Below are 6,000 nucleotides of genomic sequence, written 5' to 3'. Positions count from 1 at the left end.
CATTAACCACCACATCAAACATTCATTTAATAGGGTGATTAAATAACTCTCATCTCTCCAAGGTTCACTAGATTGCCGACCAATTCTGATGTCTTTTACATCTTTTTCTTTCAGAAAGTTTTCCAACAATAGCTTATCATATTTCTGAACTTTGTGGATCGGCTTGCAAAATTCAGAACAGATTTTAACAGTAGACCACTAGAATCATAGATGTCAATGTTAAAAATTAAAACATAAAATTGTAGCATTCATACCAGCTAACCATCCCTATTAAAAGGAAAATAGTGGAAAACATAAAATTAATCACCAGCGTTAAGTACATGTCAGGAATTACCTTTGAAATCTGTGATATGGAGGCTTAAAGAAGAGGTATGGTTTAAATACTGTGCTTGATGTAGAAATGATTCCACTAATCAGGAAATCTCCTGACTTGTAATAATTAAATATGTTACCTCCCTCTTTTGCAACGTTCAATGGACATTTGGTCATCAGCGTCCCACATGGATAATGGGATACCAGGAGAAGCAGCATCAGCAGTATTTCAGATATCATGATGAAGATCTTCTGTAGTTCTGTGAGACAGGTGCCCACTGTCTTTGGCCTCAGAGCTGTCTAAGGAGAAGCACAGTTCTCTTGCCAAAGAACACAGATGCACTGACTTGATCAAGCAAGGTAAAGTTTAATCTGGCACATTAAAAGGACAGCATTAAAATTCCGACCTGTACATTTGTGCCTACAGGAGTCTCACCATGTATTCTTCATCAACCTTAAGGTCCTTGTGGACCAGATTTTCAGATTTTTATAAGAATGACTAAATATTTGTGAAATCTGTTGATGAGGGTTATTAACATCTACCTTGTTTCAGAATTACTGTGGATGAAAGAAGTCCCCTAGGCTTTAGTGGAAGACAAAGTAATTGCTGTGATTTTGATAATTATACAGAGAGGAGGAAGAGGAACAAAAACTGTGCATATTGACAAAGTGAATGAAGTGGATGCAGGGAAATTGGAAAAAATGTTAAATATGCAAAGCAGATGTCAATTCCTGATTGGATAAACAGAAAACAAAAATATTTGTTAAGAACTTCAATTTTCAAGATTATAAAACATTGGCAAGAAACTAGGGTTTCGTGGCAAAGAAAAAGGTTAAATATCTGTACAAGTCAAAGTCTAAATTGTTTCAAAACAATTTTATACTCGGAAAAATAATTTGGAACTCTGATTTTATATATGGTGACAGCAACAAAACTACTCTGTGCACAAAAATGGAAGGAGGCTTCCATTCTCACCATGGACAAATATTTACAAAAGCTGATGGAATTAGCAAAGATGGCCCAATTCACTGTTTTGATAAAATAAAAGAATATAAGTACTTTTGTTTCTACTTGGAAACCCCTTCCTGACTTTGTGCTTGAGGTGGAAAAAATGATACGATGATTTTGGGTTTTACTGATTAGACTGATTTGTTGATAGAAAATGGCTAGTTCGTATTACTATAGAAATGTAAAAAGTTGAGATTCGATTTTAATATCTTATTTTATTGCAACAGGGAGTCAATACCTTTTTTTCCTTCTCCTGCCCCACTTTTCCCCACTTTTTCATTTTCCCTTTTCCTATTGTTGTCCTTTACTATTTGCTTTTGTATTTTCATATTTTACGTTATAAATGAATAAAATTTAAAAAGAACTAAAAAATGTACCTGTTTGGAATGATACTAGAAAAGATTTCTCATGATGGAGAATTTGCAGTTATTCCTACTGGATAAATCTGTGTAAGTAAGATGAATGTCTTATCAAATATGTTATTTTTATTCCAGACTTTACTGATATTGACAAGTAACACTGCAGTTAACCAATGGCAAAAGAATAAATCTAAATTCAGATGGCAAGGGGAGAAAATGAGAATTAGGGTTAGGGTTAGGGTTAGGTAAACTACTGCAAAATGATAAAGGAAGAGGAGCTTTGGGTTTACCAGATTTGAAACTATATTTTGATACTTGCTGTTGGATCTGGATGAAAGAGTGGGTGACTCTCCAAAATAAGAGATTACTCAAATTAGAAGGTCATGAACTAAGATTTGGATGGCATGCTTACTTATGATATGACAAGATTAAAATAAATGTTGACTTTAAGAATCTTTTTGTTAGGTGTGCCATCCTAAGGTTCTGAAATAAATCTAAAATAAAGTTCTCTATGAAGTTAACGCTTTGGGTGTCACCTTAGGAAGCTTTCTTTTAGAAAAGAAATGATAGTGAGGCCAGACTGGTGGATCTATGGTTAAATAAGTGAACTTACTCTGAAGTCCAAAGAAGAGTTGGAGTCAGAAGGATTTGTCTGTCACTGGTTTACATACTTACAATAGAAAGAAAGTAGACAAAAAAGTTTTGGGTTTGACTTTGTAAAAATGAATTTGAAATTGTATTATGTGGTAATGATGAACATGCTATTGCCAAGGTTTATACAGTGTGACTTAAATTGAAATTGGAAAATGAATATATGAAACAGTATATGATTAAATGGACAAAAAAATTCAGGGTATACTATAAAACTTGTACAATGGGAAAACATGTGGCTAAAGGGTTTAATTACACTTAATTACAATCTGAATCCCTTCATGTATTAACGCCTTGTCGTGGCAAAGGGGCTTGCATAATTCAATGAAACTATGAGCTATGCCATGCAGGGCCACCCAAGATAAACAGGTGATAGCAGAGAGTTCTGAGAAAATGTGATCCACTGGAGAAGGAAATGGCAACCCACTCCAGTATCTTTGCCATGAAAACCCCATGGACAGTACCAAAAGGCAAAAAGATATGATGCTGTAAGATGAGCCCCTCAGGTCAGAAGGCATCGAATATGCTACTGGGGAAGAGCAGAGGGCTAATACTAGTAGTGCCAGAAAGAATGAAGAATGAAATTGACCAGTTATATGAAGCGCTACATCACCTTATAGAACTAACAGCAAAAAACGATGTCCTTATCATCATGGGGGATAGGAATGCTAAAATAGGATGCCAAAAGATAACCAGAATAACAGGGAAGTTTGGCCTTGGAGTACAAAATGGATGTTGTGATTCAGGGTCAGCCTGTGGGTTTGGCAGTCGGGTCGGATTTTTAATTTTAATTTTAATTTATTAATATTTCTATACCGCCCTTCTCCCGAAGGACTCAGGGCGGTGAACAGGGCAAGAATAAAAAACACAGAATTACAAAAGTTAAAAAATGATTAAATACATGCCCACTAAAAAACAATTAATACATAGTAAAACCCCAATAAAATACAGTAAAAACCCCACCTATCCCCCATCAGGCCAGGCCAGCTTGTTCGAACAAGTATGTTTTTAGATCGCGGGGAAAGGAGTGAAGATCGGGCGCCGTCCGGAGCTCAACCGGTAACTGATTCCATAGCTCCGGGGCACCCACAGAGAAGGATCTCCCCCTGGGGGCCACCAATCGACATTCTCTGACCGGTGGCACCCTGAGGTGGCCCTCTCTGTGGGAACGCACAGGGCGGAGGGAAGTTGATGCCGGCAGCAGGTGTAATACTAGTAGCTCCAGAAAGAATGAAGAATGAAATTGACCAGTTATATGAAGCGCTACATCACCTTATAGAACTAACAGCAAAAAAACTATATCCATATCATCATGGGGGATGGGAATGCTAAAATAGGAAGCCAAAAGATAACCAGAGTAACAGGGAAGTTTGGCTTTGGAGTACAAAATGGATGTTGTGATTCAGGGTCAGCCTGTGGGTTTGGCAGTTGGGTCGGACGACTCAGAGGAGGAGGGGGTGTTGAAGAGCTTGCTGACAGGGTTGAAGATCTTGCTGATGAGAGCCCTCAGCCAGGCCCCTCCCACCTGGTCACGACGGAGACCCAGCTGTGTGAGCCTGACAGCGTGGATGAAGATGACCCACAGCTGGCCCTGTTCAAGGACACCCGACGCAGGAGGCAGTCAATCAGGAGTAAACAGAGGAAGGCAATGGGGCACCTCGGAAGGAGGCAGAGAGAAGCCACACCCTGAACTGTATAAAAGGGGAATGCGTGGGAGGGCTGGTTTGCTGAAGGCAACCGCTTGATTAGTTCCTGTTTCATAGCTCCTGTTTCATGGTTGGTGTCTTGTTTTTCTCTGTTTTATCTTAATAAATTTGGCAGGCTTAATTCCAGCCTCTTGCCGTTTGTAAAGGGGTTGTCCCTGCCTTTTCTGCAGGGCTGGTAGCAGGCTGGTACAGAACAATGGAAGCAGGGCACAGGCTGACAGAATTTTGTCAAGAGAATACAATGGTCGTAGCAAACTCTCTTTTTCAACAACTCAAGAGATGTCTACACATGGACATCATCAGATGGTCAACACAGAAATCAGATTGACTATGTGCTCTGCAGCCAAAGAAGGAGAAGCTCTATATAAGACAAGACAAGGAACTGACTGTGGTTCAGATCATGAGCTTCTCATTGCAAAATTTAGGCTTAAACTGAAGAAAGTAGGGGAAAGCACTAGGCCACTCAGATATGAACTAAATCATATCCCTGATGAATACAGGTGACAAATAGATTTAAGGAATTAGATCTGATAGACAGAGTGCCTGAAGATCTATGGATGGAGGTTCAGAACATTGTACAAGAGATAGCAACTAAAACCATCCCAAAGAAAAAGTAATGCAAGAAAGCAAAATGGCTGTCTGAGGAAACTTTGCAAATAGCTGAGGAAAGGAGGGAAGCAAAAGGCAAGGGAGAAAAAGAAAGATGTACCCAATTGAATGCAGAATTCCAGAAAATAGCTAGAAGAGATAAGAATGCCTTCTTAAATGAACAGTGCAAAGAAATAGAAGAAAACAATAGAATAGGGAGGACCAGAGATCTCTTTAAGAAAATTGGACAGATGAAGGGAACGTTTCATGCAAAAATGGGCACGATAAAGAACCAAAATGGCAGGGACCTCACAGAGGCAGAAGAGATTAAGAAGAGGTGGCAAAATTACACAGAAGAACTATACAACTATCGCACGATTGCACTCATTCCACATGCTAGTAAAGTTATGCTTAAAATCCTACAAGCTAGACTCCAGCAGTATGTGGATCGAGAACTGCCAGAAGTACAGGCAGGATTTCAAAGAGGCAGAGGAACTAGAGATCAAATTGCCAACATATGCTGGATCATGGAGAAAGCTAGAGAGTTCCAGAAAAACACCTACTTCTGCTTCATTGACTATGCTAAAGCTTTTGATTGTGTGATCACAACAAATTGTGCAAGTTCTTAAAGAGATGGGAGTACCAGACCATCTTATTTGTCTCTTGAGAAACCTATATGCGGGTCAAGAAGCAACAGTGAGAATTGGACACAGAACCACCGATTGGTTCAAAATTGGGAAAGGAGTCCGGCAAGGCTGTATACTGTCACCCTGTCTATTTAACTTATATGCAGAACATCATGAGAAAGGCAGGGCTAGATGAATCAAAAGTTGGAATTATGATTGCCAGGAGAAATATCAACAACCTAAGATATGCAGATGATACCACTCTAATGGCACAAAGTGAAGAGGAACTAAAAAGCCTCTTGTTGTGGGTGAAGAAGGAGAGTCCAAAAGTTGGCTTGAAACTTAACATTAAGAAAACCAAGATCATGGCATCCAGCCCTCTCAATTCCTGGCAAATAGATGAGGAAGAAATGGAGGTAGTGACAGATTTTATTTTCCTAGAATACTGCAGATGGGGACTGAAGCCAAGAAATTAAAAGATGCTTGCTCCTGGTTAGGAAAGCCATGGCAAATCTAGAGCAGATACATCACCCTGCCAACAAAAGTGCATATACTCAAGGCTATGGTCTTCCCAGTTGCAATGTATGGCAGTGAAAGTTGGACAATAAGAAAGGCTGAGAGGCAAAGAATTGAAGCCTTTGAACTGTGGTGCTGGAGAAGACTCCTGTGCTCATATCCATTTCAAAGCCGAAGACCCAGTGCTTGTCTGAGGATGTCTCTGTGGTCATGTGGCCTGCATGACTAGATGC

Source organism: Vipera ursinii (genome assembly GCF_947247035.1).
Source record: "Vipera ursinii genome assembly, chromosome: 2".
Lineage (NCBI taxonomy): Eukaryota > Metazoa > Chordata > Lepidosauria > Squamata > Viperidae > Vipera > Vipera ursinii.
Note: the sequence above shows the minus strand (reverse complement) of the source record.